The sequence below is a fragment of the Jaculus jaculus genome, chromosome 11, assembly GCF_020740685.1.
Source record: "Jaculus jaculus isolate mJacJac1 chromosome 11, mJacJac1.mat.Y.cur, whole genome shotgun sequence".
NCBI lineage: Eukaryota > Metazoa > Chordata > Mammalia > Rodentia > Dipodidae > Jaculus > Jaculus jaculus.
In genome coordinates, this window is record NC_059112.1 from 87,920,356 (window position 1) to 87,948,300 (window position 27,945).

Here is a 27,945-nt window from a genome sequence, read left to right on the forward strand (position 1 = left end):
CTTTAATTCCAGCACTGAGGAGTAGCGAGCCTGAGGTCAGCCTGAAACTATGTAATGAATTCCAGGTCAGCCTGGACTAGACAGAGCGAGACCCAACCTCAAAATAAACCAACAAACAAATAAAAGATACTGGCTTCTCAGAATAAAGGGTCCTGTGCTACTGCCCTTCCTGTGACGTGGTGCACCTTTTTATGGCCCATGGCCCTGAGCACCACGGCTGGCAGATGCAGACCTGGAGGTGAAGGGTGGGTACGTGGGTGGAGGTGCCCAGCACAGCTTGTGGGAAGTGGCTCCATTGCTTCTGCTCCCTCATCCAGGACAGTCCACTTCCACTTCCTTGAATTACTATGCAGTCATGACGCAAGCAGGCACTGGGCAGATGCACTAGCTAACAGGAGAAAAGGGGAAGGTTGGAAAGAACTGAGGCACAGCCGCACATGCTAGACCAACTTACTAATTCACTCAGAACTGATCAGTCAAGTGCCATGAAAAGTAATCTGAGCCAGGCATGATGGTGCTCACCTTTAATCCCAGCACTCAGGGAGCAGAGGGAAGAAGACTGCTGTGAGTTCGAGGCCACCCTGACAGTCCATAGTGAATTCCAAGTTAGCCTGGGCTAGAGTGAGACCCTACCTCAAAAAAAAAAAAAAAGTACTCTGACACTTCAACAAAGTGAACCATGGCCAGGCCCTACAGCCTTCCAGGTTGGTGGAGAAAGACAATTAGTTCACTAGCACTTGCACAACATGGAGAATATATGTGCAATGGTTGGGTGTGCAAGCCAGACAAAGGCATTCACAGGCTTGCTTCTGAATGTAGTGCTAGGAGAACTAAGACAAACCTTCTGAATACACCTAATTACCTACTTCCCACTAAGCTGACCACGAAGGGAAAGAGTAGTTCTGTTTAGAGTACTTTCTACATAGTGTGCATGGGACCAGGTCTCATACTTATTCCTCAATTCAACATGGTAAGACTGACAAGGATCACCATTTGTTGTAGACAGATCTGTGTATTCAGAAACAGATTTAAATACTAAACTCTGATAACTGCCAGCAAGGAGACGGCAATACAGTAAGTGTGAAGAGGCCTTGCTGTTAATTCAAGCTCCGACACATCCATATGCGCTGCAGCCATCACCACAGAGCACACACACTGTGACCGACACACGCACACCCGAGTGACAACCAGACACACCACTCCACGCCACAACACCGTGCACTGAAGAGTGGCTGGACTGCTGTCACACACACCCGCCCAGTGAAGTCATCTGGAGAGGGCAGGCGAAGAAGCAAGTGTTCCCTGCCGGCTCCCCCCCCAAGCCAATTCACAGTTCATGAGGGCCACAGGCCGGCTGGGTTGCTTGGGAGAACTATCAAGCTGTCCTTCTGAAACCAAGACACACTATGACATCAGCATTTCTTTAATATGGTAGGTTATACACATAACTTACGTTCAAAATATCATAGCCAGTATAAGGAATATACATGGAAAGGAGTTGCCTCAAAATGCCCCAGTATTTCAAGTTCATTAAGCACAAATAAGACCACATAGGTTTACACTATCAAATCCAGTAACACAAGCCCCGATGGCACCTGGATCTTGGGCATCTCCCCTCTAGGATGGCGAGAGAGCAGCTGTGTTCTGCTGACAGCCTGTGGTGCCCTGCGCAGGGGCCCTAGCTATCATCATACCTGCTCTCGAGATGTGGCTCTGTGGAGTTAGCAGACTCTTCTCAGTGATCCTTGTGCCTCTGCCTCCCAAGTGGTTGAGGACCACAGGTATGCGCCACTAGGCCTGGCTTCATCATCAGAAATTCTTAACACCGTTTAATCATGCATTTGACACCTTAACATTTACAAGGTAAATTCACAATTGGCTCTTTTGGAAAAGTAGTCCCTCTGTGAACTCGCCCAGTCCTTCAGGATTTAGAAGATGGTAAGACACTGACACCCAGTGTCTTCTGTCCACCAATGAAACACTCTGCTGAGAAAGATCAACTCTGCTTTACCCCAATTTCCTACTTCATGAAAAATAATGAACATCCAGATGGGCATGGTGGCTTCCAACTTTAATTCCAACACTGGGGAGGCCAAGGTAGAAGGATTATTATGAGTTAGAGGCCAGCCTGGACAACAGAGTGAGTTCTAGTCAGCCTGGCCCAGAGTGACACCCTGACTCAAAATTTTAAAAATAAGAAAATAGTCCATGAGGTGCTTGCTGGGTATGTAAGGCATCTTGGGCAGATTCAGGTTAGGTGTTGCAGATGAGTGAGACTATGTGTCGATTTTTTTTCTGTGATTGGGTAAGTTCGCTGAGAATGTTCTGTTCCAGGTTCAACCGTTTTTTCTCAAATTTCCCCCAACACCTCAGCACTGAAGCAGACCAAAAATGAACCCAACATGGCTCAGGGAAATTTTGCAGAAGAGGGGGTGGAAAGAATGTCAGAGTCACATGTTGGGTCATGATTTGCAGAGACATTTATCATACCAATAACTGGGGGCTAACTCCACAATGCACGACCCATTTTCATTAACAAGGAGGGTCTAATGGGAGGGGGTAGATCACAGATGAGCCTAAATAATGGTACCAAACTGCCTGTATTTACTGAAAAGAAAACTAATAAATTAAATTAAAAAAAAAATAAGAAAATAAAAAAAAAAACTATCCCTTGCCTCCCCAAATAATTATCCCACCAATGTCAGCTAACAACACTTCTGATGATATAAAAGACCATGGTGCTCCAAAGGAATGAAAGTTTTAAGGCACCTTTCATATCTTCTGTAACATGACTTAAAAGGTAAGAAATTAGGTATAAGATTAGACTAAGGGAAATCTTGCTTACTATACATTTGTAAATTGTGAAAGAAAAGGAACATTAGGATTCTGATATAAATTAGAGGATTTCACAAAGCAACATTAAGCTACAAATGAAATGTACAGTTCAGGCTGCTTTAACACAATAATCAAACAAATTTAAGACCCTAGCCTAAAAACCGAAATCTAGTTTCTTAAGGCATCGATGACTACTTGTGTGTTTATAGTGTATGGCCGGCGGTCAGCCTGGAATCTACAGCTTATGTGCACTCGGATCACCCTGAGACTGTATAGTGAATTCTAGGTCGGCCTGAGCTTCAGTGAGACCCTACCTGTGACAGTCACCATTGCATTTTCTCATCACCAAACACGACGATAAAACCAAAGACAAATGAAAAGTCTTCCCCAAAATTATGCTTGATGAAGCGGCAAAATTTAATGTTATTAAAATCTTAATGCTAGTTTATCTTTTTAATATCCATGTACCAAATGTTAGCCTCACAAAAGGCATCCCTGCTGCACAGTAAAATGTGTCAAAGACCAATGTGAGAATGTAAACCCTGACGGTGGGGGGGATGACTCTGGGATACTGCCCTCAGGAAATGAAGAGACTGGCGTCTTCATGACCACATAGTGGACAATGCTATTCCAGGAGACATGCACAGTATTGGGACCATCAATATTTTGACATGGATGATGGAGGAGCTACAAAGAGAAAAGACATCACACTACAAGGACTAACTGGAAAGAGAAGGGAGTTCTGTGGAACGGGGGGGGGGGGGGGGGGCAAAAGAAGGCAATGGGAGGAGATTATGACCAAATTCCAGTGTGTTCATGGATGAAAAATCTCAACTGAAAAAGAAGAGGAAACGGGGCACCTTTAATCCCAGCACACTCAGGAGGCAGAGGTAAGAGGATCGTGAGAGTTCAACGCCACCCTGAGATGACATAGTGAATTCCAGGTCAGCCTGGGCAAGAGTGAGACCCTACTTCGATAAAAACCCCCAAAAAAAAACAAAACAAAAAAAAAGAGGGCTCAAGAAATGGTTCAGTGGTCAAATGCACTTCCTGTGCTAGCAACACATCCTGAGGGGGGGCCTAAAACTGCCTGAGTTCAAATTTCTAAAACCCACATGAAGAGCTAGTAGGTTAGCAGGCATGTCTTATGCATACATCACCATAAGTAACATCCCAAAAACTCCACAGTGATGGCCATGGCTCTACTGTTAGATATCAAACAATGGACATGAGAAGGATTGTTGTAACTGGATGAGTCAATTTTTTCTCAATGTTCAATACAGAATGCTGCATGAGTAGCGAGTACACCAGACTAGCATATTTTAACATTCATATACTTATGTGTGTGTGTATATGTGTCATATACATATATCTCCCATTGATATAATTTCAGATCCAGCATTACAGTGGACCCTTAAGAAATTATCTTGGGCTAGAGAGAGAGAGAGATGGCTTAGCGGTTATGGCACTTGCCTGAAAAGCCTAAGGACCCAGGTTTTATTCTCCAGATCCCAAGTAAGCCAGATGGACATGGTAGCACATTCATCAGGAGTTTGTTTGCAATGACTAGGGAACCTGGCTTGTCCATTCTCTCTCATAAGTAAATAAAAATTTTAAAAAACTTAAAAAATAAATTATCTGTTTGTCTATTAACACAGGAACGTATATATTTCAAAATTAAATTATACTTTAATGTTAAAATTTTCCAGGTATGTGAATATAAAGCAGAGTTTTCCCCTTTGTATAGTTCAACTGTAGCATGAAGAGCAGGCTTGAACACCCAGTTGTCTACTAAGCCAGAGAGTACCAGAAGTATACAAAAAAAAAAAAAAAAAAATTTAAAGCAGGTATGGTGGCGCACGACTTTAATCCCAGGCAGAGGTGGGATCACACCCTGAGACCACATAGTAAATTCCAGGCCGGCCTGAGCTAGAGTGGGACCCTACCTTGAAAAACCAAAGTAATAATACACACATACATACATACATACATAGGGTTATGCTGAAATGTATATTAAAAGTTTCATTTTTTTCTTTGAGGCAAACCCAACAGACTGACCTTTTTTTTGAATGGGAGAAATGGTTTAACAGGGCCTCCAGGCACTGTCATCAAGTGAGCCCATGCGCATGTTCGACCTTGTGCACTTGCAGCACTGTGCACCTGGCTTACAGGGGCCTGGAGAGTCAAACGTATGCAAGCACCTTAACGGCTAAGACAGCTTCTCCAGCCCAAATTCACATAATTGTAAGTTGATACAGTAAGTGTCAGGATTACATGACTCACATAACAGAAGCTCTTAGTGGTACTGACCCACTGAGCCTGCGATGGGACTGCTGGGACCTGTTGTGAGCTGTGGAGTCAGTCCCCACTGAGACCACCGACGGTCAAGTGAGCCGCCCTGAGGAAAGAGGGAAGCTGCCTTGTGTTCAGGTTTTAGCCTGACCTCAGTCTTTACATTGGTCTGGGCTCATACTTCATAAGCAGAACAGGTACTGACTCACAAGTCACAAATATGAGCTTGCAAAAGGTCTAGTTTTGATAAAACATGGCATTTGACTCTAAACCAAATCCCGAGTATAGTTCTTCTGCATCTACACTTCCAGTACATGGAATTTTTTCCAAGATATCTATGTGGCTTGAGAATTTTACTGAGTTAGTGTCTTAAATCATTTACTGAGAAGACATATTACTGAGTTCTACATTATAGACAAACAGACACTGTTCTAGGCCCTGAGCACTACATACTGAAAACACACGGATTGTAAACAGAGGAGGAGCCTGGCCAGCAGAGGGCCACAGAGAGGCAGATATGGGAGCCTACAATGACATACAAGTGTTAAGAGGTCATAGTGAAACCTATTATTTGCATGCTAGCTGAACATATTAAGGGGAAGCATATGTTTTAAAGAACACTGTGAAGAATTTGCTTTGTACCAAATTCTAAAAGGCACCCCGTTCCATAATGTTCTGACCCACCAGGTTTGGCGGAGAAGTAGCGTGTCCTCTCTGCTAAGAGCTCCATCACCCGGCGCTTCCCACTTTTTGCTTGTGTTCAGTTATCAGGGCTCACTCAACAGGCCCTTTGCCCAGCAGAAGGTAAGATGAGCTCTTTCACAGGCTTTGTTTCTCAGAGATCCTGTGCTACAGTACCAGCCGGGGCAGTATGGCACCACAGTCTGCACTCCCTTTGTAGTGATTCAGCAATAAAGGAAGGTAACAACTAAGTAACGTTTTTGAAATTCTTTGCAGCCAGTTTCAATGGCTTCCATCCCCAGTCTTATAATATTGCCAGTATTAATTTGAAAAAATTTCAATACAGACAAAACAAAAAGTCACACTAAATTTATTGTTAAAGATTTTCAATAAACCAAACTACAAGTACTAAAACAAGATTCTTGTCTCTTCAATGCATAGTGCTGAAGTCTACAAACTAGTCATATCTGGGTCATGTGTAGCAACATGCAACACTCCTCTACACAACAGCCCTTGATAAATAAGCTTGATCATTTTACTTGAATCATTATTTTATGCTTTCCATACTTTGATATATTTAAATTGAATTTCACATAATATGAGCTTTCAGTTCTCATATCTGAACTGAACTATAAGGACTAGTGAGTACGAGCATGCATTCACTAGCTCTAAAGAGATCAAGCACCCCCAGTCCAGCAGCAATAAGCATTATGTTTCTACATGGTAGCCTCTTCAACCACACTCTACAGACAGGAGCTAGGACCCCATGGAGGAATCTCAGGGCTGAAAGCAGGAAGCCTATTTGAGAAAGCAGAGAGGACACCAGACCACTGGTTTCCAAGGACTCTGGATCTCATTAGCCAGAGATCAGCTGACTTGAATAAGGTACCACAGCCGGCTAAAACACATGAAACATAGTTCTTAGCCTAGCATTAAAAATCTTACAAATTCATGCCCCCTTGCCAGGTAATAAAGGAACCCATCACTGCAGTCAATATTCTTCTCTAACTTGGTAACTAACACCGTCGGCTGAATGCCTGCCTTCCTGTGGCAACTCTGTTTTGAATATGCCATCACTTGATAGGGAAGAGCAACTCTCCACCAATCCTGGAAGAGCACTCACTAAATGTGCAATGTTAAGATCTGAAGTAACCACTTTTGTTATCTTGGAGAAAAGAATGGGACTAGACAACCAGCAAGGGAAATCTGATGTGAAACTCTATAATCACCAGTGTCTTCTGTGTGTTTGGGCTGCTGAAACAAAACTAGCTTAGGCTGGGAAACTGATAAATAGCAGAAAGGAATGGTCTACTTGTAGAGCTGGTGTGTTGCAGGAGCAAGAGAAGTACAAATGTGCTCCCCCAAGGCCTAGCTAGGACCTTAGCTCAGTGGAGGGGTGCTTGCCTAGCACACACAAGGCCAAGAGCATGGTCCTGAGGGCTGCAAATAGACAAAGATGGGAGAAGAGGGAAAGAAGGATAGAAAAAGGAGGAAGAGGGAGGGAGAAGAAGACAGGGGAGGAGGGAGGGAGAGGAAGAAAGGGAAGGAGGTTCTACTAAGCTTCTTTTATAAAGGTGCCCATTCATGGGGGAGCTTCCCCTTCATGATAAGGTGCCCTCCCTCAAGGACTGACCAGTCAGTACCACCCAGCACATAAGGAGTAGATGTAAACACTGTGGTGATTTGAATGTAAACGGCCCCACTGAGTGAGGTTTTTTTTTTTATTTTATTTTTAATTTTTATTAACATTTTCCATGATTATAAAATATATCCCATGGTAATTCCCTCCCTCCCCACCCCCACACTTTCCCATTTGAAATTCCATTCTCCATCATATTACCTCCCCATTACAATCATTGTAATTACATATATACAATATCAACCTATTAAGTATCCTCCTCCCTTCCTTTCTCTACCCTTTATATCTCCTTTTTAACTTATTGGCCTCTGCTACTAAGTATTTTCATTCTCACGCAAAAGCCCAAGTCATCTGTAGCTAGGATCCACATATGAGAGAGAACATGTGGCGCTTGGCTTTCTGGGCCTGGGTTACCTGAGTGAGGTATTTTTATTAAGCATCCTACTTAGTCTTCGGCAGGAGACGCATCACTGGGGCAAATCTTGAGTCCAGCACTAAGAGGTCTGGAGAGAGAAGGCCTGAGCTCTGGCTTTCCTGCTTGCTGCTGCCAGCTGCTGTCTCTTAGCTTCTTCAGCTATTATGAAGCTTCCTCTGGAGTCTGTAAGCCTGAAATAAATTAACCTTTTCCTCCCATAAGCTGTCCCAGCAAAGAGAAAGTAACTGCTATTCTGAAAGGGCACAAACATTCAGATCACCACAGATAGGACACAGTAACAGCCCTGTACCAGTCTGTATCAATACCACTTGGAATGAAACAGCCAGAAAAGTATACCACATTGCTATGACGTGAAATGAAATAAAAAGACCTTATTGGCTGGGCATGGTGGCACATGCCTTTAATTCCAGCACTCAGGAGGCAGAAGTGGGGAGAACTGCCATGTGTTTGAGGCCACCCTGAGACTACATAGTGAATTCCGGGAAAGACCCTACTTGGAAAAACCAAAAAAAAAAAAAAAGACCTTATTGTTGGTCACACATTCAAATAGGTAAAACAGCCCCTGAACAGCACTTTACAACACCACAGAGGGTGATGAGATGTATGAACAATAGTTCAGAGACTGTTACCAAACACTTCTTGGTCTTTTGGCTAAGATCAAGTGAAGAATACAATTTTTCAGAGTATGGGAAATATTGCAGGGCAACTATAGATTTGTCCTCCCAATAGCATAAGAGCCTTGAAATATTCGGGGACCAAATACGGCTCAGTGTGGAGTGCTTCCCTGGCAGATGCAAGGCCTGGGTTTCATCTAACACACTCCCACCCCAAAAGTAAAAAATGGCAACAATTCAGCAACCAAAAGCAGGTGGGAGACCTTACATGAACTTGATCAAACATACAATGGACAGAAACTGGTGGCACATGCAGATGAACCCAGCAGTCTGGAGGTTGAGGCAGGAGAATCATTTTATTTCAAGGCTACACTCTGTCTCTGAATAAACAAAGAAGTCTTATGAAAATGTCATGAGACAACATGAAAACCACTAATTTCCTCTTTATCTCCCAGTTTCTCACTGGGTCTGCATCTTCTCTGGACTACTGAACATATGAAGGAAGTCAAATCTCCTGGCAAGTGTCACAATCAAAGATGGTGGGTCTGGAGAACACATAGCTGTCTCATTTCCCCCATTATCTATCCTGGCCCTGATAACCTCCACTTCATCCAAGCCTTGACTCTTTCCTCTCAAGAGATCAGCACCAGCAGAGTGCACCTAGACATACCCCAAGGTTTTCTGTAGGAAGCACTCCATTTGCTCTCTGACTGCTCAACACTTTCTCAAAAACAGGACTGAAGCAGCCTTCGTCTCTGAACATCCATGCACATCCACACTAAGCAGACCTCAGCAGTGAGACTAGAAAAGCTGCTTTTCTTCTCAATGTTCTCAATCTTCTCTCTTCCTTAGCGAGAAAACAAAGTCCTTGGGAGAAACAAAGCAGCCTGCTGCCTCCACCTCTGGACACCAACTTGAGATCACCTGTGCTTAATCAAGAACACTGTGCGTAAGGCATAAAGGCTGCAAGGCTGAAGCCAACCTGGACTACACAAGACAGTGTCTCCAATTTGAAAAAGGAAAAGTATTATTAAATCAGTATTAAAACTCTCTTATTAGCAACATTAAGAATTTCTTGGGGCTGGAGAGATGGCTTATCAGTTAAGCAGCCTGCCTGGGAAGCCTAAGGACCCACAGTTGATTCTCTAGTAGCTGCATAAGCCAGATACACATGGTGGTGCATGCATCATACGTTCCTTTACAGTGGCTGGATGCCCTGGTGTGCCCATTCTCTCCCTCCCTCCCTCTTCCTAATAAATAAAAATAAAAGATAAAATCTTCCCTCCAAATACAGTAATATAATTGATCATATATTCAATCATTGCTTCTATATTCTGTATACAAAATGTCCTTTTGGGAATAATTTTATTGAACAATTAAATTCCTAATGTTATGGCCAGACAGCCATGTAAGCACCATCTATAGCCCCAGATTGTATAGGAAGCAGGACGCTGATGTCAAGACCAGTCTGAGACAAGAATAAGTATACCTAGCCAGTCTGTGCTCACATGGGACTTGGCATCAAGAAAAATATATCTGTAAAAATAAAGGTAAAGTATGATTACTATCATGACTCTATAAAAAATACCTAATGAAGTCAAAACATGCAATGGAGTCACAACCTTTAATACTTAAACTGTTCTTACAAGTCACACCCTTCTCCAGCTCTAGGGTGCTGTCTTGGCATTTTGTGGGTGCAGTGCATATAAGCCCAAAACATAGATTGTAAAATTATAATATAAACCATGAAGAAAGCACATTTATTCTGGCCTGTTTTAGGGGGGAAAAAAGTTGCTAAAGCCTGCAATATACAATATCATACGCTCTGGCACTCCAGAGAACAAAAGTTTCTTTTCTTGTCCTATATTTACTTAGATTAATTAAAATCCCAAAGCATTCACACACAAACACACAATCATTTCCTTAAAAAAAAAAAAAAAAACTGGGTGAGCAGCTGCAGGATGTGATTACAGCCCTGAGTAAGAACAGCCTAGCCAAGAGAACAGCAACTGCCAATGTGATGGAGAAAACGTGCATTAGATTTGTAAACTGAGTGGATGATAGCTTGGGAAGAGGAGGAGCAGCAGGGCGAAGTTGGGGGCTTTGCATGGAAAGCGCTTTCCATGCGTAAATTATGGCCAGTGGAACTAAGCATAGGCTCTTCCTTAACCAAGGACCTAAGAATGAGTTCACCTACTTTCCTGTCCCTCTGTGTGCCGGTGAAAGGGCAGCTGTTAGGGCAATACAGGCAATAGCACAAGGATGGTTAAGAGTTAATTGACAAAGCAAGAGTACCAATTTCTAAATGGTTGAAATCCGTGCAACGCCACTGCCATGAAGACGTGCCCTGGATCACCAGCATGCACACTTCACTGACGAGCACTCAGGGCATGATTAAAGCCGCACTGCTTGAGAGCCAGCACTCCGGTCCTTCTAGCTCAGACGTCAGCGTGCCCCACACCTCACGCACACGCGCTCAACACGACTTCTAGCTCAGACGTCAGCGTGCCCCACACCTCGCGCACACGCACTCACTTACGACTTCTAGCTCAGACGTCAGCGTGCCCCACACCTCGCGCACACGCGCTCAATACGACTTCTAGCTCAGACGTCAGCGTGCCCCACACCTCGCGCACACGCACTCAACACGACTTCTAGCTCAGACGTCAGCGTGCCCCACACCTCGCGCACACGCGCTCAATACGACTTCTAGCTCAGACGTCAGCGTGCCCCACACCTCGCGCACACACGCTCAATACGACTTCTAGCTCAGACGTCAGCGTGCCCCACACCTCGCGCACACGCACTCAACACGACTTCTAGCTCAGACGTCAGCGTGCCCCACACCTCGCGCACACACGCTCAATACGACTTCTAGCTCAGACGTCAGCGTGCCCCACACCTCGCGCACACGCACTCAACACGACTTCTAGCTCAGACGTCAGCGTGCCCCACACCTCGCGCACATGCACTCAATCACGACTTCTAGCTCAGACGTGAGCGTGCCCCACACCTCGCGCACACACGCTCAACACGACTCCTAGCTCAGACGTCAGCGTGCCCCACACCTCGCGCACACGCACTCAACACGACTTCTAGCTCAGACGTCAGCGTGCCCCACACCTCACGCACACGCGCTCAACACGACTTCTAGCTCAGACGTCAGCGTGCCCCACACCTCGCACACACGCGCTCAACACGACTTCTAGCTCAGACGTCAGCGTGCCCCACACCTCGCACACACGCGCTCAACACGACTTCTAGCTCAGACGTCAGCGTGCCCCACACCTCGCACACACGCGCTCAACACGACTTGTCAGAAAAGCCCCCACAGCTTTCTCCACAACCTTCAATGGTTAGTCCTCAATGTTCTTATCTGTTCTCATATTGCTCACACTGCAGTTAACCTGCTTCCACTGACTATGAAGAAAAAGGGCTGTTCTTCAATCTCCTCCCCCTCAGGGTCCTCACTGACCAGGCAGCTTTCTCAAAGTAATGCCACAAATTGTGTGACAAAAGAAACATGCTTACCATTATGAGCAGGGTTAAGCCTCACAGCCACACCCTGTAAATTCCTCTGATCATGAATGTCATCCAAGACTCTTCAAAAACTTCTCCATCTTTAAATCTTGTTTAAAAACAAAAACATTTTTTTTAAAAAAAAAAAAAAAAAAACCTCTTTAGGGCTGGAGTGATGGCTTAGCGGTTAAGTTTGCCTACAAAGCCAAAGGGCCCAGGTTTCATTCCCCAGGACCCACGTTAGCCAGATGCACAAGAGGGTGCACGCATCTGGAGTTCATCTGCAGTGGCTGGAGGCCCTGGTGCACCCATTCTCAATCAATCTCTCTCTCTCCCCCCCCCTCCCTCTTTCTCTGTCAAATACATACATAAAAATAACCTCTTTTATTTATAAGTATTTAAATGTAATCCCTGATCTGCTTAGCTCCACCTGAACAGTTTCTTGATCACCTCCTTGCCCCTCCCACCACCATGGAGTCCAACACCTGCCTCTTCCTAGGATTCATCTCCATCTTCTCCTGCCAGTCAGACATCCTACCATTTGATCAGTTCCCCCTCTTGGCTCAGCTAGCCTGCCAAGCTCAACCAAAGCCCTGGACAATCCACGAAACCACGAAGGTATCACACTGAAAAACACACCTGGTCCCCAAGCTGCTCAGCAATGACCCCACTGTATGCTTCACTTATCAAACTTTCCAGAATGTCCCCAAAAGTTTTCACTTCAAAAATCCGTCTTTTGCCTGGCATGGTGGAACCTCTTTAATCCCAGTACTCAGAGGCAGAGATAGGAGGGTCGCCATGAGTGCAAGGCACTCTGAGACTACACAGTGAATTCTAGGTCAACCAGGGCTAAGTGACATCAGTCATTTTACCCATCCTCCTCTGTGCCTACCTCTGAAGAAGCAGTGACAGGAGAGGCCTGCCTTATGGAGGTCTTCTAGGAATACTAGCATGTTGCTGAACAAAGTGACTAGCCATTTATGAAGGAATTTAATACAGGGACTAACAATCTCAATATTTTCTGTATTCTGCAAATAACCATCTGAGCAATGTAAAGAACATTTTAAGAGAGGAAAAACTTATCGAATGGTTAAGGAATTTTTTCGAGGTAGGGTCTTACGAGCTGGGAGTGCTGGGATTAAAGGCATGCACCACCATGCCCAGCCTTTAAGGAAAATTTTAAAGACACAGAATTTTTGTCACTCAATTTAGTATTTTTTTTCATTTATTTATTTGAGAGAGAAAGAGGCAGATAGAGAATGGGCATGTCAAGGCCTCCAACCACAGCAAATGAACTACAGACACATGCACCCCCTTGTACATTTGGCTTACATGGGACCTGGGGAGTTGAACCTGGGTCCTTTGGCTTTGCAGGCAAACGTCTTAACCACAAAGCCATCTTTCCAGCCTTCAATTTAACATTTTAAAACTAATGTAAGAGCTGGGGAGATGGCTCAGCAGTTAAAAGTGCTTGCTTGCAAAGTCTGCCTGCCTCTGCTCTGTTCAATTCCTCAGTACCCACACAGAAAGCCACATGCAAAAATTGACAAATGCATTTGGAATTTGTTTACAGTAGCAAGAGACTGAGGCCCAACCATTCATTCATTCATGCCCCCCTCTCTCTGTCTCCCCCCCTTCATATTCTTTCTTTCAAATAAAAAAATTAAAATATTTTGATGTCATCTTTTCCTCCTGTTATGAGGATCTTGTGTGGGTAGTACCAGGCCTGTGAGGTCACGCATGTCCAGGCCATTTTGTGTTTGGCAAGTTGCCTTGTAAGCAGTACTAATTGGCAGGGGGTGGGGAGATGATAAAGAGTGGATTTGTGAAGGGAAACGTGGGGGAGGGGAGGGAATTATCATGGTTTATTGTCTATAATTATGGAAGCTGCCAATAAAAAAGTTAAAATCAAAAATAAGAAACTAGTATGTTTCTAACAACTTATGAAAAAAAATGTCAGTCATGATTATAACTGAAAATTAATTACAGAGAAAAGCAAATAAAAGAGGCAGTGAAGTGGGGCACTGGTGCAGAGCCAGCAGGGGCTGGTCTCTGCGGGAAGGACAGTTTGCGGCCCTCTAGAGGCTCCCAGTCCCCCTGCATGGCACCATCTGGCCATGTATTCCTTCTTGAAATGCACTTTGCCCATCAGTAACTGGACTGGAATGATTCCAACAGGCCCCACCAGGCCCCACTTCCTGCCTTAGAGCTGCTGTGTCAACTACAAGTAAAACTGCTTCTGTTCTCCCAGTGTCGTCTCCTTTTGGAACCCACTCGAAAGCCATCCCAAGGCTGCAGATACTTTCCTCCCATGTCCCTGAAGCAGAATTAGTCACTCTTCTCAAACTAGTTTAAAAAAAAGAATTAAGACACCAGCAATCACAATGTTGTGTTTTCCTACAAGAATGCTGCTGACTTCTCACATGAAAGCAACCTCCGCAGTTCACAGTTAGGGGAGGCAGGAGAAGGCACCCCATTCCCAGTCAACAATGTTAACACTGCTGTAAGTCAAGCTCCAGTGCCAGTCTTCCAAACACTACTCAGATGGACGCATTTTAAAAGCAGTCTGTGGTCAACTAAGGTAGCCTTGCCTCACTTGCCGGTCCCTAAATTGGATTGAGGAGAAGGAAATGCAACTGGGATTTTATAAGGTGCCTTAATATGTGGTGACTGCACAACATACAGAAGGGATATATTTTTTAAACCTTTATACATCATAAAATGGAATGCATATGCTCCACCATTAGAAAGATAATTCAAAACTCAATTTGTATATGAGTTGCCTTATCAAAAATAAGACAGTCTGTACCTGTTCTCCCCTCTGGTACGTTACCAAATAATAATAATAATAATAATAATAATAATAATAATAATAACGGCAGAGACATAGTTCTAGATAATTGATTTAGTTTACTTATCTTAACTGTTAGCTAGTGAGGCTAACAAGCAGGTAATGAATTTCACACCTTTTTGTCTATTTACATGTAACTGCACTAAAGTGCCTATGTGACTGCGGTGGGATTTAAAGTTTTTAAGCGGGGTAGTATATAGAAGTCTAGCATCATAGCTACTCTAGTGGCAGAAAGGAACAGAGAAACTGCGCATGGAGATGCACTCTTGCCAAACCCCAGCAACTGGAACCCCCCAGCTGCATGAGACAAAATCAGGTAGAGAACCTAAGCTGAGGCAGGAGGCTTATGAACTAAAGACTAGCCACACACACAAAGAAACAGTGTCCAAGAAAAACATGTCAATTCACATTAAATAAGGGTCCAAAAATTCTTGCTATTTTACAAAAGCAAAACTAACTGACAGGTGACATTTACAAAATTTCAAAGAAATAGAAGGGAACACAGGGGTTCTGGTGATTAATATTGTGGGGGTCAACCTGAGCGGACCAAAGCAGACCCAGAGTTGACAAAGCATGATTCAGTGTATCTTTGCAAAGGTGTTTCTAGACCTCTGGACAAAGAATGACCCACCATTGACCACCCCACAGTCTAGAGCAAAAATTTAGATCTCAGCTCTTGTTCACACTCCTCCAGTCTGTCTGTCTTCCCGACCTCACCTCCACCCCTCCCGGGAGCGCAGACACCGAGCTCGGAGTGCTCTGTCCTGTGGGACGGGCAGGTCTTGCCCAGTCCTAGCTTCCCAGCTTGCAAAGGTGCTTGGAGCATCTCCTCAACCTCCAGAACCTCAGAACTGTGACCAGTTTTGTTTGCTTTGGTTTTTTTTCTTTTTAATTGGTTTTCCAAGGTAGGGTCTCTGTCTAGCCCAGGCAGACCTGAAATTCACTCCATAGTCTCAGGTGGCCTCAAACTCACCATGATCCTTCTGCATCTGTGCCTCCCAAGTGCTAGGATTAAATGTGTGCAGCACCACACCCAGCTTTTTGTTTGTCTTTTAGTCTGTGCCCTTTCATACACAAGCTGCAGGTAATGTCTCTGTGAAGCACCCAGGTAAAAATAAAACCTGAAAATTATGAACATGCTATATAAGATTTTAGTAAAAAGACCAAGTTACCCTTGAAAATCATCCAACTTGGCAGTGCTGTATCTTGTCCAATCAGAAAGCAGGTAAGCTACCCAAAGCTGCACACGTCAGTAGCCAACTGAGGGCCAATATATGCATCGATGCAGAAATAAAATGCAATGCAAAACATAACATTTTTATATCTCTGTATTCATAGGCCATTTCTGTTGCCAATTATGTCACATTTTTGGCTGGTAGTTGGTGGCATTCTGCTATTACACACACGCATGCACACACAAATACTCTCTTACTCAAAGTTACTTTTTCCCCATTTCTAAAGCAAGGCTCACAGCACTACAGACCAGGCTTGCTGTGCATCATCATCGAGCACTGCAGCCACACAAGCCACGGATGAGCCGCTCTTACCTTCTCACCCTTGCAAACGATGCTAATCAAATGCTAAGAAGTCATGACACCAAACGCCACTTTACAAGTAGGTACACAGGCTTTAAGGTGGGGAGAGTGCGAGGACAGCAACGCTGCCGGGCCCTCACACACTCTAGGTGCGCTGTCCACACGGAGCCATGTGCCCAGGCAGTGCCCGAACTTCAAAATGAAACTGTCATCAGACCATGTAATGGATGAAAATTTGAAAATGAACTAAAGGATGATGAGTGAGCAGCAGTTGAAAAGAGCAGCAAATCATTTTGTGCATTTATTTTTAAAGTATTTTTTGTGGAGGCTGGGAAGATGGTTCAGTGGTTGGTGGTGCTTGCTCACAAAGCCTGTATAGACTGTGGTTCAATTCCCAAGCCACTCATGTGGGTAAGTCAGGGGCAAAAAGTGACTTGGGCATCCAGTGTTCTGGCATGTGCCGCCCCCTACACACATGCATGCAAATAAATACGTAAAATACTTTATTTTTAAAACAACTTTCTTTTTGTTCATTTTTTTTATTTATTTGAGAGAGACGGACAGAAAAGGGGGGAGAGAGAGAGAGAATGGGCGCGCCAGAGCCTCCAGCCACTGCAAACAAACTCCAGACGTGTGCGCCCCATTGGGCATCTGGCTAATGTGGGTCCTGGGGAATTGAGCATTGAACCAGTGTCCTTAGGCTTCACAGGCAAGTGCTTAACTACTAATAAAAAATACTTTTTAAAAACTATAGCCAGGGCCAGGAGTGGTGGCACACGTCATTAATCCTAGCACTTGGGAGGATGAGGTAGGAGAATCACTGAGTTCAAGGCCACCGTAAGACTACATAATAAATTCCAAGTGAGCCTGGGATAGAATGAGACCCTACCTCAAAAAGAAGAAATGGGCTGGAGATGACTTAGTGGTTAAGGCACTTGCCTGCAAAGCCTAAGGACCCATGTTCCACTCTCGAGATCCCACTTTAGCCAGATGCACGCAGGTGAGGCAAGCGCACGGTCGCACATGCCCACTAGGTGGCGCAAGCATCTGGAATTCAGTATCAGTGGCTGAGGCCCCAGAGCGCCAATTCTCTCTCTAAAAATAAAAAAAAAAAAATTTAAAGAAGAACAGAACATTGATTCCTGCTATGAAGGTGGCTCAGTGGTTAAAGTTATTTTCCTGCAAAGCCTGCCAGCCCAGGTTTGATTCCCCAGCATCCATGGAAAAGTGAATGCAAAAAGTGGCATATGCTTCTGGTCCTGGGTTTACACAAATGATTTTTTAAATTTTGTTTTGTTTTGTTTTTGTTTTTCAAGGTAGGGTCTCACTCTGATCCAGGCTGACCTGGAATTAACTATGTAGTCTCAGGGTGGCCTCGAACTCACAGCGATCCTCCTACCTTTGTCTCCCGAGTGCTGGGATTAAAGGCGTGCACCACCACACCCGGCTGACTTTTTTTTAAAATTTAATTAATTCCTTTAAAAGATCACCCTTGGGCGGGAGAAATGGCGTAGTGGTTAAGCGTTTGCCTGTGAAGCCAAAGGACCCCAGTTCGAGGCTTGATTCCCCAGGACCCACGTTAGCCAGATGCACAAGGGGGCGCACGCATCTGGAGTTCGTTTGCAGTGGCTGGAAGCCCTGGCGCGCCCATTCTCTCCCTCTCTCTCTCTCTGTCTCCTTCTCTCTCTGTGTCTGTAGCTCCCAAGTAAATAAATAAAAAACATTTTTAAAATAAATAAATAAAAAGATCACCCTACATATGAGTTGTTGAGCAGCATAAATCAAGTCTTATACTGAATCAAGAGATTTCTGTTCTAGTCGAAGGCCTGTTTCCACATCTGTAAATCGGGGTGCTGAAACAGTCAACCATGGTCCAAAAATACTGGGTGGAAAAGCACTGAAGTAAACAATTCATAAGTATACAGAAGTGTTCCAGTATGAAACTGCAAGCATTCTATTTTTAATTCACTGTTTATCTTTTTCAGGGTTCCATGTATAAATTCCCAGCTCTGTCCTAGGTATGTGCATAGGGGAGGAAGCCCATCCAGGATTCAGGCAGCCACAGGGATTCTTGGATAAAGGAAGACCACTGTATTCCAAAAGGGGACCACAGAATGACCCTGCAGGTTAATCTCGGAAGGACCAATAAGAGGCAGGCAGGAATTCTGTTAGTGGTCAAGTTTAATTGTTAATCTTAAACTGCAAAAAAACATTTGCTTCATTACTTGAAACTACTAATACCCATTACCATCTAAACAGGATGAGTGATGACCAAAATGACCTAAATTCACAGAAAATTCTCATACCATCTACATGGCAGCTCAGCCTTTGAATGAGTGCTGGTGTGAGTACTCACACCTGTCCCCAGACGGTTAACCATCTAAAGTGTGGGATCACAAAAATGTTCGAATAGCTTTAAATTTAAGGTATAATAAAACACAATTGAGTTTTGACATTTTGTTATGAGGACTTTCTTTTTAAAAATATTTATTTATTTAGGGCAGGAGAGATGATTTAGCAGTTAAGTGCTTGCCTATGAAGCCTAAGGATCCCAGTACAAGGCTAGATTCCCCAGGACCCACATTAGCCAGATGCACAAGGGGGCACACACATCTAGAGTTCGTTTGCAGTGGCTGGAAGCCCTGGCAAGCCCATTCTCTCTATATATCTGCCTGCCTGCCTGCCCCTCCCTCCCCTCCCTCCCTCTCTCTCTCTGTCGCTCTCAAATAAATAAATAAAAATAATTTAAATTAAATTTAAATTAAGTTATTTATTTGAGAAAGGAAGAGGACAATAGAGAGAATGAATATGGGTATATCAGGGGCCCTAGCCACTGTAAACAATCTGCAGACACACACCACCTTGTGCACCTGGCTCTAAGTGGGTACCAGGGAATTGAACCTGGGTTCTTTGGCTTTGCTGCCAAGTGCCTTGACCACTAAGCCATCTCTCCACATCTGGGGACTTTCTTTTCCTACTTTCTTACGTTTTATCTGATTATTTCTCAACGCATAGAACCTGACTTCTCTTTCTGACAGCAAAGCTAAATGAATAATTATTCATTTCTCCCTCCCTATCCGTTCCTTTCTTCCTTCGTACTAGGAAGCTGAAGCCAACTTGGCCCCTAAGAGACTATCTCCAAAAAAAGTAGGGGAAGAGGTCAGAGCCTGTAGTCCCAGCACTCTAGAGACTGAGGTGGGAGTATCACAAAGAATTTGCGGCCAGCCTGAGGGCTACAGAATGAGATCCAGGTGAAATAAATAAGACATAGAGACTAGTGCCTTTGATCCCCAGCACTTGGGAAACTGAAGTAGTAGAATCTCTGAGATCAACTCCATCCTGGGCTAGAGAGTGAGTTCTGGGTCAACCTGGGCTAGAGAGAGACCCTACTCCCTCAAAAACCAAAAACACAACTGCTACAGAAATGCTGTGTCCCAGTAGGTCCATGTAACTTAGTGAAACCAGTCACACTGAAAGTATACCTTTCAGGGGCTGGAGAAATGGCTTAGCGGTTAAGCGCTTGCCTGTGAAGCCTAAGGACCCCGGTTCGAGGCTCAGTTCCCCCGGTCCCACGTTAGCCAGATGCACAAGGGGGCGCACGCGTCTGGAGTTTGTTTGCAGTGGCTGGAGGCCCTGGCATGCCCATTCTCTCTCTCCCCCTCTATCTGTCTTTCTCTCTGTGTCTGTCGCTCTCAAATAAAATAAAAAAAATTATTAAAAAAAAAGTATACCTTTCAGCGCTGGAAAGGAAAAACTTCTCGACAGAAACTAAGGTGGGGCTAGAGAGATGGTTTAGCTGTTAAGGTGCCTGCCTATAAAGTCAAAGGACCCAGGTTCAATTCCCCAGGACCCACATAAGCCAGATGCACAAGGTGGCACATGCAACTGGAGTTCATTTGCAGTGAATGGAAGCCCTGGCATGCCCATCCCTTCCCTCCCAGTCTTTCTTTCTCAAATAAATAAACTACTTAATTAAAGAAACTGAGGTGATCCAATTAATGGCTAAAGACCCCTCATAATAAATAGTATTTTAATATCAGTATTTTATCTCACTCCCACTAACATGCAATTTAATCTGACATATTCATTTGAAAATCTACTTTATAGTGGTTCATGCAGTCAGATGACCGGATCTGAAATTACCATGGGCATGCCTGTAGGGAGTTTCCAGGTTACGGTACTTGAGGAGGAAGACTGACCCCAACTGTGGGTTGCCTCCCACTGGCTCGCTCCTGGACCAAGGAGACAAGCCAGCTGAGCATCAGCGCTGCTCTGTCCTCGACGGTGGTGAGGGTGGCCAGCTGCCTCCCTCCCTCCCTCCTACTGTCAGCTCAGTGAACCTTTCCCTCCAGAAGGCTTGTCAAGTACTTGATCCAAACAACAAAGCAAGTAAGTAATTTAAGTGTACCAGGACCTAGTTGCTAAGAGAAAATTACCAAGACTAACATTGGCTATGATAACATGTATGTCACTGTACTGGTCTCTCACAGCTTGTTTTTAAATTGACAACTTCCATAATTGTAGACAATATCCCATGGTAATTCCCTCCCTACCCCCCACCTTCCCCTTTGAAACACCACTCTCCATCATATCCCCTCCCCTTCTCATCAAGTCTCTCTTTTACTTTGATCTTTTCCTCCTATTATGATGGTGTTGTGTAGGTAGTGTCAGACTGTGGAGGTCATGGATATCCAGGTCATTTTGTGTCTGGAGGAGCATGTTGTAAGGAGTCCTGCCCTTCCTTTGGCTCTTACATTCTTTCTGCCACCTCTTCAAAGCTTTATTAAAAACACAGTTCTTGGACTGGAGAGATGGCTTAGCGGTTAAGCGCGTGCCTGTGAAGCCTAAGGGCCCTGGTTCAAGGCTTGATTTCCCAGGACCCATGTTAGCCAGATGCACAAGGAGGTGCACGCGTCTGGAGTTTGTTTGCAATGGCTAGAAGCCCTGGTGCGCCCATTCTGTCTCCCTCTCTCTTTCTGTAGCTCTCAAATAAATAAATAAAATAAACAAAAAATAAAAACACAGTTCTCAATTCAAACAACTACTCAGTTGACCTACTCAGAAAATGTAGACTTTTTTTAAAAAACAAAATCTACTCATTACAAACTGACAATTCCAGCATTAAAAATAATCATACTACTCAACACTGCAAGCCTTATACTTGGCCTCCCAGGCCAAATGAGCCAGTGGGTGCAATAGTGGCATGTCTGTAATGGTGGAAACCAACTGCCCTCTAATTGGACTGGAGGCCCACTTCATGGGAAGGAATACACCCCTGATACTGAAAACCTAAAACAGGGGTAGTCATGAACCCCATGGATGTAACGTCTGCTGCTGCCTGGCTAAATGTATATACTATGCTTATCAAACTGCCCACTAAGCACTTCTCTTAATGTTCATATCCTTATATTAATGCTACTCTCACTTTTGGTAGAGAATCTTCTCTTTTCAAATGGCAGTGACCTTGGAATGACTCAGAAGGCATCATGGTGCTGGGAAGAAATGACCAACACTGCAATATCTCTATCACATCTTCCAAGGCTCAGAGTCTATTGCAGAAGAGGTGGCGGAAAGAATCTAAGAGCCAAAGGAAGGGTAGGACTCCTTATAACGTCCTTCCCCCAGACACAAAATGGATATCCATGACCTCACAGTGCCTATCACTACCTACACAAGACCATCATAGTAGAGGAAAAGATCATGACATCAAAATAAAAGAGAGTCTGAGCTGAGCGTGGTGGCACACACCTTTAATCCCAGCACTTGGGAGGCAGAGGTAGGAGGACTGCCTGAGTTCGAGGCCACCCTGAAACTACATAGTGAATTCCAGGCCAGCCTGGGCTAGAATGAGACCCTATGTCGATAAACAAAAAAATAAAAAAATAAAAGACTGAATGAGAGGGGGAGGAAGGGCAATACCATGGGATATTGTTTACAACCTTGGAAGTTAGTAAAAAAAATTTGAAAAACATCATATTTTTTTTTGAAGAAACTCCTAAAGTAATGTCTTATATCACACTTCATAAGGAAAATTTGGTCAAATAAAATCATAGGCAGAGAATCTAATCTCTGTAATAGTATTTTCAATATCTGGTTAATATAATAAACAATCCCAGAACTTGCATCTTTTATTAATCTATGTATTATCCATCCCCAATGCATGTTTCACACAGGACCTTGGTCTTACTATTATTACTTTGAATTTATCAAGCAGAGAACTGAGGAGATGGCTTAGTGGTAAAAGGCACATGCTAGGAAAGCCTTCCAGCTAGGTTCAATTCCCCAGACCCGTATGAGGCAGATGGACAGAGTGCAATACCAGAAGCAGTGCCCTGTATCCTATTTTGATGCAAATGGAGTCCCTAAGCGAGTGTTACCATCACCCTGGGAAGCTGCCCTTGCAAACTTCATCCTTAGCCTCAACATTCCTGTCTACTACGAAATTCTTAAATCCCCTAATGAAGTAGTTTTGTCTCCCACAGTACCATTCAATAGGTTTGCCTTGTCTTTGCATCTAAGATAGATGTATCTTGTTCTGGGGCAAGACTCTGTTTTAAGAGTTAAGGGCAGGAAGGATTAGCAGTGTTCCTTTCTGGGATCTCCTCCTCCTTCCATCCCTCTGCAGGCACCATGGACATTTTCAACACCTTTTTTTCTTTCTGGGGTCTCCTCCTCCTTGTTCATGTAGGACTCCATCACTCTGCAAGCAGCATGGGCATTGTAAATACCTCTGTAATCCCTTGGCTAACAGAACCTTCCCTTAGGCAAACACCTATGAGAACCTGACAGACACATTCTGGTTTCTACTTGTTCTTGGTTTGTTCTATGGTGTCTTCATGCTTGTTTTTTCACACAGTTTACCCAAAAACTGCAGTTATACTTACAGGAGGTCGGACTCACAAGAGTCACCTAAACTCACTGTTCTTATGAATGCAGCTGGCAACACAACATATTGACATCCTTTTGGTTTGTTTTTCTACCCTTAGAATCTTGACTGAGCCAGTTACTTTCAGTCAAAAAACCTAAACTTTTTAACTAAACTAGGGGTGAAGGCTGTAAGAAAACTCATCTTTAACCAGGAAACAGTTTAGGATCAGGCCTGAAGACCTGGAAACACCAGGCGGCCAGCAAGGCTTTGGGGATACCTGACACAGCACTCGTGGCCCATAGCAGAGAATAAGGACTCAGCCTCACATCTTCACTGCCTATTCTCATTTTTTTTTTTTTTTTTAGTTAAAAATCAAAATCAACCCAGAAGCCATAGTAGAGGTCCCTGATGCCCCCAAAACATTACAGTTCACTGCCAAGGTTCTTGATTTCCCACCAAAAATAGATGGTAAGACCCTATTGCTTAAGACTCCACATACGTGGCTGCAAGGTCACTGAGAAATCCTGCTGGAGTTGAGCTGAAAAACCTCCTTCATGTAGACCAGCTGACAGAAAGGTGGAAAAAGGTATGCTGCATGCATTTCAATGGGAGAGAGAGAAATCACCAGTGGAGATACTCAACAGTAGACTACAAGCCTTAAATTTGGCCAACCAGGCTAAATGAACCAAGGGGTGCAGTAGTGTCGCATCTGTTACGGGGGGGAACAACTGCTCTCTAATTGGCCTGGTGGCCCAATCCATGGGAGGGAGTACGTGACTGGTACTGAGTCAAAAGCCTACAGTGGGAGAGGTCACGAGCCCTGGGAGTGTAGCACCTGCTCTTGTCTGGCAAAAAGCATGTATTATGCTCACCAAAACTTCCCTGTAAGCACTTTTCTTAATGTTCATAACCATATACTAATGCTGCTCTCACTTTTGGTTACAGAACCTTCTCTTTTCAGATGGCAGTGATCTTGGGATGACTCAAATGGCAACACAGTGCTAAGAAGGGACGGGGGAGTATTCAGCACTGAAATATCTCTATCAAATCTTCTAAGGCTCAGGGTCCATTGTGGAAGAGGTGCAGAAAGAATGTGAGAGCCAAAGGAGGGGAGGACTGCTTGCAATGCGCTCATTCCAACAGAAACGGCCTTGGTGTCCGCCGCCTCACAGCAGCACCACATCCCAAGACCCTCATAAGTAGGGGTTTTGAAAAGCTGATGATAGCAAATAAGAAAGAGACTAATGGAGAGCGGGAGGGGATATGATGGAGAGCAGAGTTGTGAAGGGGAAAGTGAGGGAGGGAATTACCGGGGTTTATTGTCCATAGTTATGGAAATTGTCAATTTTAAAAAGTTAAAAAAAAAATAAAACAACACTGTCCAAAGATGATGTAATCTAAACTCACACCAACAAAAACTGACCAACCGGCAAAGGAAAGGCAGTATCAGATGCCAGTCCTAAGCAGCTGAGGTGAGAATGATCAAAAAGGGATCTAGAATGCCATTAAGGAGGCATTCCTAGAAGCAGAAGGGGGGAAAAAAAGCAGAAAATTCAGAACAGAAATGAATATGAAATAATATTGTGGAAGTGTAGAAAAAGAGCAAACACGGAGGAGCTGATCTTCCTGAATAAGAGACAAACGGCTGGGCATGGTGGCGCAGGCCTTGAATCCCAGCACTCAGAGGTAGGAAGGTAGAGGTAGGAAGATTGCTGATTTCCATGTCAGCTTGGGCTTGAGTGAGACCCTGATTAAAAAAAAGAGAGAGAGATAAAGGAATAAACATAAAATGTCTTAATAAAATTTTTGTGGTGTAACAATTTGTATCTTTAACTCTTAATAGCCAAAAAAAAAAACCCAAACATCTAGAGACCTTTCCCCATATGTGGTCCTCCTCATCACTTGGGGATTCCTGAAGTCCTATACATGATGCAGCCGGGCGTGGTGGCACACGCCCTTAAATCCCAGCACTTTGGGGGGGGGGGGCAGAGGCAGGAGGATTTCCGTGAGTTCGAGGCCAGCCTGAGACTACATAGTGAATTTCAGGTTAGTCTGAGCTAGTGAGACACTACCTCGAAAAAACAAAAAAGGAAAAAAAAAAATGGATGATGCGCCTCCGGAGAATACTACTCTGTTCCATAAACTAACTGTAAACGAATGCTGGACGCCACCTGCAACGGCTCAAGTCTTGGCTCAGTAACTAGGGGACAAGTGTCAGGTTTTCCAGCACTGCTCCAAACAATAGTTCCTCCTGTGAGAAATGAGTTGGGTTCAATGACTAAAGAAGTAGTCAGGCTAGGACCTGAGGCACACTCCCTCGGGTCTTAGAAGGCACACTCTCCCAGGTCTGCTTATGGTTCCAGCAGACAGAAAATAACGGACAGGTCACGCCAATGGGATGAGCAAGGTCTAGATCAACGCCATTCAAACAAGCCAGCGTGCAAAACTGCCATGCAAGCCTCACATGTAAAGTTTAAGTTTTTAGGAAACCACATGAGAAATTAAAAAGAAACAGATAGAATTTATCCTAGTAATAGACTTAGTTGAAGTCAACATATCCAATATTATTTCTTAGATAGGAGCCACCACTCCATTTTCCTTGTCTCTAATTGCTTCAACACACGGTCAAACATGGCCCGAGTATATTAGATGCAAATAATTTGTAATTAACAAAACAAAACTTTTATTTACTTGAGAGGGGAGGGGAGAGGAGAGGGAGGGGAGAGGAGAGGGAGAGAGAACAAGCAGCTCCAGCCACTGCAAACAAACTCCAGGTGCACATACCACCAAGTGCATGTGGCTTATGTGTGTACTGGGGAATCGAACCTGGGTCCTCAGGTTTCTTAGGCCAATGCCTTAACTACTAAACCTTGTCTGCAGCCCCAATTTGTAAGTTTTAATTAATTATATTACAGTTGTAGTTGTTCTGCTATATTATTACAAGCATTATTTATCCAGCACCTAATTTATAAATCGAGTTTTATGACAGTATGTATGTGTATGAAAACCTAGTACACACAGGTGCTGTAATATACCCAGTTTCAGGTATCTAGAGACTATCTTTTTTCTAAGATTTATTTTTATATATTTATTTATTACAGACAGACAGACAGACAGATAGATAGAGGGGGGAGAGACGGGGGGAGAGAGGGTGGGAGAGAATGGGTGTGCCAGGGCCTCTAGCCACTGTAAAAAAATTCCAGACGCATGTGCCACCATGTGCACCTGGCTTATGTGGGACCTGGGGAATTGAACTGGGGGTCCTTAGGCTTTGCAGACATGTGCCCTCCAGAGAATATCTTCAAACAACCCACCCACCCCCAGGTTGGCAGGAGGTACTATATAAATCAATGGGTTTGTTTGCATATGTGTTTTCCTTCTTTCTGTTTTTTTCTAGGTAGGGTATCACTTTAGGTCAGGTTGATCCAGAACTAGCTCTGTATTCTCAGACTGGCCTCACAGCGATCCTCCTACCTCTACCTCCCAAGTGCTGGGATTAAATGGGTGTGCCACCTAGCCCAGAAATCAGTACATATTTTAATATTTACTTGAGTGAGAAGGAGGTAAGTATGTGTGCATGCAGTGCACAAACATCAGAGCCATCATTTCTCCACCCCTATAGTGTAAGTATTTTGAAATCAAGTTTCCCTTTAAAAAAAAATTAGGTCTTGCCAGGCATTGGTGGTACACACTTTAATCCTAGCACTCAGGAGGCAGAGGTAGGAGGATCACCATGAGTTGGAGGGCACCCTGAGACTACATAGACAATTCCAGATCAGCCTGAGCTAGAGTGAGACCCTACCTTGAAAAACAAAAAACTAAGTTTTCAATGATGCAATATGCATCTTATCTTTGCAACACTTATTGATACTGACTGCAGAGGACAAAGCAAGTCTAAGTGCAGTGGTGTCAGGAGAACGAAAGGAACCCACTGTGGACAAGGGGTCACGGTATTTCCATGAGTCATCTTCCTGACATATATACAACATTGTTTGGCAGTGGTCATAACACAGTTGCACATAAGCCTTATTATATGACATGGAAATAAGATAAAAGAAAGCCTGATTTTGAAGTTAATTTTTATTGCTATATTATGCCTAGAAGCCACAATTTTTTAAATAGTGAGTAAATGGTACAGCAATTGTTTTACAAAAAATGTATAGCCAAGCTGGGCATGGTGGTGCATGCCTTTAATCCCAGAACTCGGGAGGCAGAAGTAAGAGAATTGCCATGAGTTCGAGGCCATCCTGAGACTACATAGTAAATTCCAGGTCAGCCTGAACTACAGTGAAACCCTACCTAGAAAAATTAAAACAAAAAAAAAAAGGGTATAGCCAAATATTCAGTATCATAAGCTGTAGGTGGAAGGAAGCACATACTTGTAGTCCTAGCATTTAAAAGAGGTGGAAGCAAGGGAATTAAGAGTTCAAGACCAGGCCTAGCTACATGAAACCCTGTCCAAAATACAAACATGCCAACCGAGCAGCTGGTGGGGTCAAGTAGAGCACACCTGCTCTCGCAGCACGTGAGAGGCAGAGGCAAGGAGATGCAGAGCTCAAGTCTAATCTCCACTACACCTCAGGTTTGAGACCAGCACTGGTTACATGGAACTCTGCCTAAAAATAAGAAGAAACGCACCAAGAGACAGACAGACTGACAAACCAGATGGAAACTT

At 44.0% G+C, this 27,945-nt stretch overlaps 1 protein-coding gene across 6 annotated transcripts in view; it reads right to left on the reverse strand.

The window, feature by feature from the left end:
• Tbl1xr1 (TBL1X receptor 1) overlaps positions 1–27,945 on the reverse strand; it is a 141,578-nt gene that overhangs the window by 37,233 nt on the left and 76,400 nt on the right. Inside the window, exons 1-2 of one of the 6 annotated variants that reach the window (XM_045161334.1) lie at positions 16,058–16,067; positions 8,928–8,929 (exon numbers count right to left, since the gene is read on the reverse strand). The exons of the other annotated variants lie outside the window; for them this stretch is intronic. The gene's annotated coding sequence lies outside the window, so the exon portion shown is untranslated. Of the gene's footprint in view, positions 1–8,927; positions 8,930–16,057; positions 16,068–27,945 lie in introns of those variants that run through there. 6 annotated transcript variants of the gene reach the window in all.